Source organism: Danio aesculapii, chromosome 1 (assembly GCF_903798145.1).
Source record: "Danio aesculapii chromosome 1, fDanAes4.1, whole genome shotgun sequence".
In the NCBI taxonomy this organism is placed as follows: Eukaryota; Metazoa; Chordata; class Actinopteri; order Cypriniformes; family Danionidae; genus Danio; species Danio aesculapii.
Window position 1 is genome coordinate 13,622,745 of NC_079435.1, and position 13,204 is coordinate 13,635,948.

The following is a 13,204-nucleotide window of genomic DNA, read 5'->3' on the forward strand; positions in this document are numbered from 1 at the left end:
TCTCACGACAAAAACAACGAGTGGGCATGACAGTAACACGGTGACATTAAATTATGATTGTATTAATGATCACGATCCCAAACTAATCGTTCTTTTGTGAACCAGTTAAACTAATTCTCCAAATTGAACTGAATAATATGAAATGATTCGCATCTCCATTAACTTTAAGCACTTATACACAAACAACTTACATTTTAGCATGCCTGATACCCCCCTCTGACTTGAAATAATCCAATAGAGGTATTCAGTTATTGTAACAGTACACTGAGATCAGATTTGAGAAGCGGTGAACTGATTATACTGCGCATACGTAATTCAGCAGATGGTGAATCGAAAACAAATAATACTTGTTAACCTGCTGTGAATGAACTAAACGTGAACAACATTGACCTTGGATGAAACCAATCAAACAATCCAAGTCAAGGGGAAAAACAAAAAAGCCAGCTGTCGTTTTGTCGAATTGAACATTTACTATATGGAATATTTGCAAATTATGTGGATTATTAGACATATTCCCACAAGCGAATCCTTCTGAGGCGAACCATAAATATATTTTTAAAATCTACTTAAAATCTGCTTAGTATTTGTGCAGCACTATTTCCATTTTTCTTTGTTTTATTTAGCGTTGTCTGTTTGGCCTAGACCCTGCTATTGCAAAGTAAGTCAGTTTTCATCTTCACTAGTTCTTTGATGTCAGCTATTGTTTATCCTGGGCTTTAATGCTAAAACCAGAATAAGTTAGTTTGCGCTTTTTAAACAGGAACAAAACTTTATAGAATAGTAAAAAAAATGCCGTGCTATAACAAACTACTTTTTTGGACAACGAGGTAAATGAGCGTCGCAAATACAAGCAGATTTTCTGCTTTGTCTAACACAATCTGAATTAGATTATGGTGAGTTCAATATGTGTCAGTCTACAAGAGTAATGCACCTCAGGCACAGTTTGTAACTTCATTCTCAAGTGATCTGATTACAGATCTACATGCAATGCAGCTAAAAACTTTTGTGCTCTAAACCATAGTGGGTTGTCGATTCACATCACATTGAAACTAATGCACCCTGATGCATCCAAGAAAACAGTCCAGGACCAACTCATCTTGTCAATCAAGCCAAACAATGACTTATTAAATTTACCAATTTACCAAAATAACCATTGCTTTTAATTTGTGAATATGAAGTTTAGCTAGATTAGGGCAGTTGTAGCCTAATAATTAGGGAGTTGAGCTTATAACAGCGAGGTTGCAGGTTTGATTCCTGGTCCTGGATGGGAAGTGACGATTGTGGGAGTGAATGAACTGCACTCTCTTTAACTTCGATGCCCAGCTGAGGTGCCCTTAAGCAAGGCACCCAACCCCTAATTGCTCCTCAGGTGCTGGAAGCAACAGCTGCCCATTGTATGTGTGAACTCTCACTCAAAATGTGTGTGTGCACTTGGATGGATTAGAGGACCAATTTCGAGTATTTCAACACTCAAGTTGAGACAAATACTACTACTAAGTGTAAATAGAAATGCATTTCTCCTTTCCACTTGTGACTAGGCATGGGATGATAACCGTTTTCAAGGTATACCGCTGTTTGGAAAGGTCAAGGTTATAAAACCGTCAAAATTTTCTGCAATACCGTTCCTACGATATACGTTAGATTTTTTATTTATGTTTTCTTTTTTTTCTTTTTTTAGGACAACAGTATCTCTAGCAGAGAAGATATCTAAATATGCCATTTTAAATATCCAAACATGCCATTTTAAATTGTAAAAAAAAAGATCTGTTTTTGAAATAAATAAAGATTAAGCCTGACATGTTTACTGCTCCAAAATATTTGAATTGTTTGTTAAAATAAAATATATTGTGTTTAAAAGGGAAAAAAGTTTTTGTTTTTTTACCCAGACATTTAAAAAGAGTATATTTTAGAGCAGTAATCATGCAAAACTGATTTTATGCCTATGCCTAGATGACTAGTGCCATGCCTACTGACCAGATCACTAGTTAAAAATACAGTTCACCCAAAAAGAGAAAAGTACTGTTTATTTACTCACCCTCAGGCCATTCAAGGTGAAGGTGACTTGTTTCTGTTAGATATGAAAGCTCAAACAGTAGACCTTGGTGTTTCATAAAATCCTCGTCAATAGCTAGTAGATTTTTGAAAGCAACCATATTCAGCCAAAATGAAAAACCTGGAGCTCTTGACAATATATTTGCACTCCAAATTATCGTGAATATCCACAAGGCTTTTTGTCAAGACTGCGGATTCTGGGTAATAATATAGCCTAAGCAATGTTCAGATTCTTGCACAAACTGATTGTTTTGCTTTAAAAACCCTTCTGTGTATCGCCAGGATTCTCAAAATGCTGCATTTTCTTTGTGTACTGTCCCTTTAATCGCAGTTGTAAACAGGGCCTTTATTTCCTCAGCATGTCAAATCAGGAATGCCAACTTAATAAAAATCCAGCTGCAATGGTCATGAAGACATTCGACTAATATAAACAGCATTGAAATATGGAGTCAGATCAGTCTCAAAAATGATACATTTACAAAATAAAAAGCATACATGCACAGCACAGTTAACATTTACAAAATCCAATTTGTACATTCAAAACACAATTCATAAATAAAACACACAATGTGTGAATTTACAAGTAAAAATAATGTTCACCAGTTGAATTGGATTTGTGTATTTGAGTCGTGATTTCAATTTACACAATTGGATTTGTGTATTTATGAATTGTGTTTTGAACTTACAAATTGTATTTGTGTATTTTTGAATCATATTTTGAATTTATGAATTGGAGTTGAATTATATTTTGTAAATGTATCATTTTTGAGACCAATCTGGCTCCGTATTGAAGACCTTTACAAAATTAACTTTGTTGCAGATAATTCATTCGTCTTTTTATTTTTGTTTATACTTTTGCAATCAAATAAACCTTTTTTCTGCTACAAAATATTGTTAAGGCAATATTCTCCAACCTTTTCATCTACCTAAATTTGTCTATTTTCCTTTGACCAAAGCTCACATGCAGATCTGGCTTTATTAAAACCACAACTGATAGAACAAAGGCCTAGCTTCACTTTTATTCTCAATCAGATTCACTCAGATGTCATAAAAAAAAATGGATGAAAAAAATACGACTACCACTACCACCATTATATTGGAACTAAAGTAAAGATTCAGCAGCAAATGGCATACATTCTCAAAGTCAATCCCACTATTTACCTTTCTACAAAAAGCAAAAACAGAGAACATTTACACATGCAAATCCTATTTTTCCTAGAGCAACCAGTTCATTTTAGACAAGTAACCTGCTTGTTTGCTTCCTCCATGCAAAAAAAAAAAACTTGGGTTTTTGGTCCAAACTTTTCCAATGTACACAGTGTTATGTCAGATTTACCTACAGGCTAAACTCAGATTATTATAAACCTTTTAAAAAAATCTGAGGTTTAAAAGTTCGTCGGTGATAAACGACACTCATAATTCAGTGAAGTAACCCTGGCAACAAGACAACCAATAAAGAGAAGTAGGACCAGCCCCGGTTAAAGGGCAGGATTTCCGCTGTGGCCAGTGGGGTTTATAAAATCCTCCTGCACATTTATCAAGATCACCTTTAATTATGAACTGCAAAGGAAATGCACACCACAAACTAACATACACGGAGCTAAAAGAAGGGATGGTACTAATCAAAGACCATGCAAGCAACAGGTCCAGTCATCGCAAAGAATTCACTGGCAAATAAGCATTAGAAACTTCCCACAGTCAGATCCCAGATGTACAGACACACCATTCAGCTCACAACACACACGTTCAAGATATTACACTGCCACTGAGCAGGACAGGACAGATAGGGTGTAGAGGTGATTACAGGTTGCAACTCAGTGTGTAGGTGCATGATGCAGTACATAGAGAACTCAACTTCCCAGAATCCCAACTCACTCACCTCACAAACAAATTTTCCTTGCCTTCAAAAGGATATAAACACCACTAGGTTTGACGCTGTCAGACTCACTAGAAATACTGTTCATTTACTCACCCCTTCAGGCCATCCATAGAAGACATCAAAATAATGCCCCTCTTGGTGGTCCTTGGTGAGCCAGAAACTGCTAATCAATAGTTACCAGTAACCTGTACCATGATGCTGACTAAACAAACTCTGTATTAAGGCTGCACGATTAATCGAAAAAAAGATCACGATCTCGATTCTACCCTACACACAATCTTAATTCAGCTTTTCTACGATTCAGCCAATTATATTTTCAAGGTCAGGAGAGAAGCAAAGGCGGTCGCACAAGTCTTCACAGCAACATGGACACCTCCAAATGGCATTAAAAGGGTCACATACTGCATTTACAGGGTATAATTTACCCAAAAATATTATTTCTATCTTAATGTAATGATGAATTCGCGGCTGCAAAATCACACGAGCGGACCGCAAGCTGTTTGTTTACTACCGAGAACGCGCGCATGCCCGCCAATGACGCCTACTTTAGTGAACAGAACCTGCATAAGCTGTGAATAACAGGTAATGACGTTGTAAATTACATTCAGTTTGTTGCACAGAGAGATCGTTTCAGGGCCGTGGGGGAGGTATGATTTGCATGTGTGTGTTTTTTCTGACAGTGACGGCAGCCACTCAGAAGTGAAAGTGAAACCTGTGCGCACCTCATTTAAATGATCATAACGCATTTTAGGGTTGCAATTACGACAAGCATTTGACATGTTTTTTCTTTCATATTGAACACAGTGTCGTGCGTGAAAATAAATGTTTACAGTGTCAGTATAGCTACTCTAGCCTATATAAAGTTGAATATAATGCAAGAAGGAATCTGATAATGACAAATGTCTCATTTTACCAGTGAAAAAATGGTTTAATAATGTTCTCAATGACAAGTATATATCTCAAACATAATAATTCAACTTTAGAATTAATCAATAGTTGTATTCTAATGTCTTCACTTTACTGTGAGTTAGCAAACAGGACATATTGAAAGTCTGTTCAGGTCCACCATTCCAAGTCTATACAAAATTCAGCATTTTAACCAACAGAAGACCTCCATATAAGGCTAATATTATCAGTGTTGTTTTACCATATGCTTGAGAATTAACAATAATAATAGCCTACTCATATTAACCTTTATTTTACATCTACAGAATCGTGAGAAAATTGTGATCTTGATTTTAAGCAAAAAATAAATAAATAAAATCGTGATCCTCATTTTAACCAGAATTGTGCAGCCCTACTCCGTATTATAGAATTAGTTGACCAAACCAAACCAGAGCAATAAGGTTTTGTTAGTACCATGATGCCGATCATCAGCTTTTTCTGTTAATTTTGACCCAGAGTACATGAGCATTTACACAAAATTGGGGCACCAGTAGCAAACAGCCAATCACATACTTTGAGACATAAAGATATAGTGACTTACTTCTCGAGAGAGTAGAGGGGTTGTAAAAAAAAAAAAAAAAAAAATCTACTTGGGTACCAATCGGTACTGAACTTCTTAAACATCCATTTCCCGCTTATACCTGAATGCTGTTTAGCATGATCTTAAACACCACTGATTGGCCATTGTGTGCTCAACAAATATGTCTGTGATTGGCCGTGAAGGTCAACATTTTACCACTCTTCACCAACCAGTGCTATCACGTATACACCAACACATGAGAGTTTCGAAGCCATGTCAATCATCTGATCCATCGAGGAGCCGACATAAGAGCGATCCACTAATAGATCAACTGACTGATGTGGCTTTAAAACGCTTCATGTCTGTATATCTGTGTTTGCACTTGATGAACAGTGGTAAATCGATGATCTTCATAGCCAAATCATTGTAATATCTATTGAGCACATGAATTTAATGTCCAATCAACAGTGTTTAAGAACTCGCTCAAATGTTGGCAGGAAATGGACATTTTTAAAAGGTTACCTCGATACTTTTGACAACCCTAGTTCCTTGCCTCTAAAAAGGGTACCAACCCCACTATAATTGATGCTGTCAGACTCACTAGAAATACAATTGTGCCATCACGCTGGCTAAACAAACTCAGTATTGCAAGATTAGTTTTGAATTGACAAAGCCAATGCAATCAGGTTTTGTTGGTACCATGATGCTAACCATCAACTTTGACCTTGAATATATGGGCACTTGCACAAAGGTGGGACACCAGTAGCAAACAACCAATCATGTACTTCGAGACATAAAGATACAGTGATTTACTTCTCATGAGAGAGTAGGGTTGTAAAAAGAATCTACTTTGGCATAAATCAGTACTGAAATCTTAAAATATTTATGTCCCGCCAACATCTGATTGCTGTTGAGCATGTTCTTAAACACAGCTGATTGGCCAACAGATATGATTGTGATTGGCTGTGAAGGTCAACTTTTTACCATTCTTCACCATTGTTCACCAACCAGTGCAAACACGTATACACAAACACTTGAGCATTTTGAAGCCATGTCAATCATTTGATCTGTCTAGGAGTTGACATATGAGTAATCCGTTGATGGATCACCTGATCGACGTGGCTTTCAAAGGCTTCATGTCCGAGTATCTGTGTTTGCACTTGGTGAACAGCAGTGAAGAATGGTAATCCAACATTCAAATCACAGTAATATCTGTTGAGCATGAGAACTCAATGGTCAATCAGCAGTGTTTAAGAACAAGATCAAATGTTACCAGGAAAAGTACCATATGGTACTAAACTCGATACTTTTGACAACTCTAGTTCCTTGCCTTTAAAAGGATACAAAACCCACTAGATTTGATGCTGTCAGACTATTAATTTATTCACAGTAAATAACAATAAAGAATTTAAGCTGAAAATGTGGTCTTTGGTGATTCAGAAAATGTTCATCAAAAGTTACCAGAGGCCTGTACCATGATGCTGGCTGAACAAACTCAGTATTGCAGGATTAGTTTCGAGTTGACAAAACCAATTCAATCAGGTTTTGTTGGTACCATGATGCTGATAATCAACTTTGACCCTGAGTTTATGGGCACTTGCAGCAAACCAATCAGGTATTTTGAGACATAAAGACACAGTGATTTACTTCTCATGAGAGAGCAGGGTTGTAAAAAAAATAAATAAATATACTTGGGTACCAATCAGTACTGATTTTCTAAAATACCCATTTCCCGCTAACATCCGAGCGCTGTTGAGCATGTTCTTAAACACCGCTGATTGGCTATTGTGTCAACATGCTCAACAGATATGACTGTGATGGGCTGTGAAAGTCAACATTTTACCACTCTTCACCATTGTTCAAAAACCAGTGCAAACCCTTATACAAGAAAACTTGAGTTTCGAAGCCATGTTAATCATCTTGTCTGTCTAGGAGCTGACATAAAATAGATCCGCTGATAGATCAACTGATCAACGCGGCTTTAAAATGCTTCATGTCCCTGCATCGGTGTTCACATTTGGTGAACAGTGGTAAATTGATGATTTTCACAGCCAAATCATCGTTATACCTGTTGAGCATGTTAACACAATGTCCAATCAGAGGTTTGAGAACCTGCTCAAATGTTGACAGGAAATAAACATATTTAAAAGTTAACTCTTTTAAAGAATACAAACATAGATTTGACAAGCAGCCAATTGTGTACTTCTAAACATAAAGGTGCTGTAATCGACTTCTCATGGGAGTCAGCACAATTCACAGACAAAGATTAAAAGGGCCGTTCATAAAAGAGGACAGCTAAAAGAAAACGGCTTGCTTTATGAGTGCAAGTGAAGATGTGAAGTTGATAATGTGCATAAGCATTCAGAGACTCAAAAATCTAAACCTATGTTGACCTTGAATAAAACCCCACGAGTCAGTATATTGAGCTGTATAAAAGTATTAGATCAACGAAAAATAAATAAATCCAAATCCATTACTTACTTTCCGTAGTGTGCAAACTAGCAGCAAGTCATGAAACTAAAAGATAGTGACTTAAACAATATGCAAAAATTCCGTTAACACACAAATCTAGTGTACTTCATGCATTCATGTTTTGAATAGATCTTAGTTTATTAGCACATCACGAACACAATTCATAGCGGTAAACGCCTACAGTCATCTTTGGCCAAAAGAAAGTAGGTTTTTAGCATGGGTCACCTCTGGACATACCACGACTACAGCCAAGCCTGTGATACAGAATACTGAGAACATCTGCCAAATATGAGAACGGTACAGACACTGAAAGAGCAAGAGCGTAAAACCGCATGAGAAGAAACAATCAAATCATTGTTTCCCATGAACTCTCTCAAATTCGCTTTGACTTAATTGGCATGTTTAAATGTAGCAGGTAAATTCCATTCGTGCTTTGTAACATCTAAACAGTGAAAATAACCAATGGCCAAAAGTGTTTTGGTCTTAGTTTCATGAAGTTGCAATGAAGGGAAATTGGGCTATCCTTCATGAAGAATGCAAAAGCACCAACTGTGCAATACATCCCAAATCTCCAGAACCCAAACAATAACAACATTATTCTTGAGCAAATATTTTGCATGAATTGGTTGAGGTAGTTCACAAAAACAAGCTGCACAATCCATTCACAGAACTCCATTTCTCTGGTTAAACTAAATGTCTGCATGAAGTCAGAATTAAATGACTGACTTTAACACCTCAGAATTTTGATTGTATAGTAAATTACTACATTTAAGATGATTTTACATCCTGTTATGTCTATTATTATAGAAATAGTTTTTCGTTTTGTTCAGCATTGAAAAATAGTGTGGAATATTTGGGCTCATAATTTCTGATTTTGGAGCAAACCTCACACAATTTCTGGTATTAGTCATAGCTGTATTACAATTTTAAAATCCCATATCTCAAGCATGAGGAACTTTAGTAAAATCAAAATCAATTATTACCCCTAATATCAATTTATTAGGCTCTTTTGCTCCTTAATGGACTCAAACAAATGATCAGTTTTCCATCAGGCAAACAAGAGTTTTGTATGGAGACAGTATGGAGTTAGCAGTATTAATTAATCAGCAAGACCTTCAAAATGTAAAGCAAGACAGTCTGTGCATTGCACTACAGACTTACCTTGAATACCCCTCAGGTTTCAGACTCTCCTGTTCTCCCTCATCTGAAGAGTGTGCGCAAATAATTTCCACTGTAAATAGTGTGTGAATTTCTGTGCGCCTCCTCCTGTAGATTAAACCAGTGAGCTCAGGAGATCACAGACTCTATCCGAACACCTGTAGAGAAAAAAAAAAAGTTCAGAGTCAGACCACAAGCCTGCACATAACCACAGAAGATCTGAAGACTAGATGGTTGCATGATGTTATTTAGCATTTATTTTGAGTGAACTAGTTGCACTCAGATTGTGTATTAGTTCTAAAAGTAATGATGAGCTTATATGGAAAGTGAGTGCAAAATTGTGAAACCATTTTTAAAAAGAAAAGCACCAAATAATCCCAGGGCAGTTGAGAAACCACGATTCAATAAAGAAAACCCAACTGTTCTCGAATGTCACAGTATGCAATATTTCAGAAACCTCCAGTTTCTGTCAGGTTTAGAGTCAGGCTTCTCTTCTGCACGGTGACCTGGGACAAATACCGGGCATTATTGCTGAACGCTGTGGTTAGGTAAAGCCAAAATGTATAAACTGCTTGTCAGAAAGAAGAAAAAAAAATCCAAGAAACACAAAACTTTCCCTCCATCCAATCATTCTAACGAACTTTACCACATGCTAATTCTTAACAAGACCAAGCAAACCTACGATAGCAATTACATGACTCACTTTGTGGACAGGTACAACAAGAATTCCTTTCTCCAAACACACAGACATTCTTACACTGTAAACCCAAAAAGTTAAGGTAACTCTTACCATTTGAGGAAAGCAACAAACCATTTGAGTTAAATAAAAACTAATCTATATGAGTACTGTGAACATGATCCACTTTAGTAAATGAAGCAATTTGACCACAGTAAAACCCAATAAATTAAGAGAACTAAAACCAACTGAGTACTGTAAAACTCAAGTTAAGACAACACAAACCGCTTGAGGAAACCGATTGCTACAAAGCATTTGAGTTAAAAAACTAATCTATACGAGTACTGTGAACTTACTCCATTTAATTTGAAGTATTGAGGTATTTTACTAACTCATTACCTTAAACACCGAGTTCAAAACTCTTTTCAAATGAGTAAATTATCCTTCAGTCAATTTTGAGTTAACTACACACTTCATTTGATAAAGTTGACTGTTGCGTTTTACAGTGTACTAGTTAAGAAATTGGGGTTAAATTTCAATAATGTCTGGTTCGTCTACAACAGAGATGCCCAAACTAAGACCCACAAGCCTAAGTTGGCCCATGGTAACCTTTGATTTGGCCCACCATCCCATCAGAGAAGAGAGGGAGAATGATGACTATGGTTTCGAGATGGTCAATTCAAATTTAAAGTAACCCTTTTTTTTGTTTGTTTCCTTGCCTTATTGGTTAAAGCTAATTGAAATTAAATGTTTTAATTAAATGGAGTAAATTAATCAGATTTTGTTTAAATATAGATACTGTCACCTGACAGTGCAGAGACTTTGGTGAGCAAATCAAAGCAAAGGCAGATTCTGCTTGACTAGTGGCTTCAGCATCGAACTCCACTGTGTATCTGTATTTCAAAGGGAAAACAAGATTATTTTACTTAGCCCACTTAGATCATTTTCCTTGACTCTTCTCTAGTTACATTGTGTACTGAGACTGATTGAAATTGAAAAGCTACATATTTCTAGGTCAAAATGGCTACTATACTCTATACCAGAGATGCCCAAACTAGGGCCTATAGTAACATTTACCAAAGTTGACCCAATGGTAACCTTTGATTTGGCCCGCCATCCCACCTGAGAAGAGAGGGAGAATGATGGTGATGGTTTTGAGATTTAATTCACTCAATTCAAATTTAATGCAACCATTTGTTTGTTTCATTTATTGTTAAAAGCTAACTGAAATTAAATGTTTCAATTAAATTGTGTAAACTAATCAGATTTTGTTTAAATGTGCATACTGTCACCCGACAATGCAGAGACTTTGGTGAGCAAATCAAGGGAAAGGTAGATTCTTCTTGACTAGTGTATTCAGCATCGAACTCCACTGTGTTACAAATGTGGTGCTGTATTAGTTAATATGATTTAAAAGTTATGCTTTCAATTTATTTTAAAATATTATGAAATAATTTAGAAAATTCCTCATGGTTTGGTATTTTTATATATATTTACCTTCGGCCAGAGCTCTTAATGGTATTTGGCCCTTCATACAAAAAAGTTTGGGCACTTCTGGTATACAAGATTAGTACAGTACATTCAGGTTTGAATCTGAGGTAAACATACTTCTTTTTACGGTTTCAAAGCATTTGAAGTACAAATGACCCTACAAAGTGGTGCTTAGGTTCCCAAACACACAGTAGTTACATTATAAGACTGTATTTAATAAAAGAGTCTGTATATTAAAGGTCAGCCTTTACCAAGAAAAAACACTGTAATTTATTAGCTCTAACAGCATGCAGTGAGCACGCAATCTGTGCCTTTACTCTTGACCATAAAAAAAGATGTGAATAATAAACATAATTCTTCATCGATATCTAAATAGTGATCTTATGCCAAGTATCAATAACTTTAAAATGCTATATAGACGTCCGGCCTTTAACGTTCATACATAATGCACTTAAAATCATTCAAGTTCATATCAGGGTAACCAGAGGTTGTAATGCCTATAAATAAAGCATTTAAGGATATACATTCATACTTGGCAAACCACCACACCCAACAAACATGGGTTCTCTTTTTGAATAAAATCACAAATATGCAGAGTATGAGAGTTCCTTGACTGTGACAACCTTAACAAGCCTAATTTAAGCGCAAAGCCAAAACTCCCAGAAGCCATAACCGTTTTAACAACCTTCTGAAAAAGATGAAACTCAAAAAAATCCCTTGGTTGCTTATGTTTTTGCCCATTTGTGATCCACCCTGCTGTGTGCAGGCCTGGGCAGAGTTAACTAGCCTCTCTCGAGTAACCCAACACAGATACCTGCACACAGAGGAAGCTAATAGACAACAAAACACCATTTATATCTGCAGCAGAGCTGCGTATCACGTTCAGCTGGATATACGGTTTCAAAACGAGGGTTTTAGCAACACTGGAAGAAAAGTAAATGGGGTTTGATGTAACAATGGAGAGCTGTAAAAACACGCAGTGGCGGCCTCACGAACTTCCTTGTAACCTGGTGGATTCCCTGAGAGGACAAAAAACGAGGAAAGTTGTGGACGCGAAGAAGTTAACAAAAGCAGCAAGCGTGTTTTAAAAGCATTATGTATGGGGGTAATAAATGTTTCTAAAATGAAGTCTAGAGACTTTTTGCGATTAAAAGTTTGTATTCAGAGAGGGAAAACCGCGGGGTGGGAAAAACAAGCTTCCTTTAGCATCTCCAGCCATAATGGCATTTGCGAGAAAGTTATACGTGCCTTGCTATCAATGCATATGGATGAATGAGAAACTATGACACATCCAAGCATCCATTTTAAAGCATATGGTCTAAAAACGAGTAATTCTTTGAACATTCCTGTGTAGATTTCAATGGGAGCAAGGCCAATCGAGCATGGAAGAAAAAGTAGGAACGAAAGCAAAACAAATCTTACCCATGTTGAGCACGGCAACAGCAAATATTCCACACAAAGCACTTTTCCCATTGCATTTGCAAGTGATATAGAAAAAATTCAGGGCTCCGCAAATTCCATTCCCAAAAAAAGTGAAGTTATTCCACAAGCGAGCGCGTTCCCCTCATTATAATCCTAGAGGTATCCCATTTTCCAAAGAACAAAAAATCAAGAGCATGGATGCCCGAGCCTTTTCGCTAACAAAGGGCTCCGACAATCCAAGGTAAAAAACCCAAAGAATCGGTGTAGGGGGAAAAAATCTCAGCTCCGGACTACAAATGGCCAAACGGCTGATCCAAGACGTCCCAAACTTGTGCAGCCCTTTTTTCTCTCTCAAAGAAGTTGTTCCTGTTTCGCCAAAGCTTGGGGGAGGGGAGCTGTTTTATCAAGCTCCTGGCCAAAGAGAGAGAGAGGGAGAGCTTAAAATCATGCAGGCTCTTGTGTGCTAGAGATCCACTAGAATAAACGCTTTAAATCAAGTCTGTGGTGTATTTGTAGAGCGAGTGATAGGCGTTAAATATAGCAGTGGATCAAATAATAACCGCAGCTGGCAGCAGCGACACAAAGATCT

At 36.9% G+C, this 13,204-nt stretch overlaps 1 protein-coding gene across 2 annotated transcripts in view; it reads right to left on the reverse strand.

Moving 5' to 3' along the window:
- bcl9 (BCL9 transcription coactivator) overlaps positions 1 to 13,204 on the reverse strand; it is a 184,842-nt gene that overhangs the window by 68,667 nt on the left and 102,971 nt on the right. The window contains exons 1-2 of one of the 2 annotated variants that reach the window (XM_056456612.1): positions 12,616 to 13,096; positions 9,030 to 9,184 (exon numbers count right to left, since the gene is read on the reverse strand). The gene's annotated coding sequence lies outside the window, so the exon portion shown is untranslated. Of the gene's footprint in view, positions 1 to 9,029; positions 9,185 to 12,615; positions 13,097 to 13,204 lie in introns of those variants that run through there. The other variant, XM_056456613.1, reaches the window with a different exon arrangement.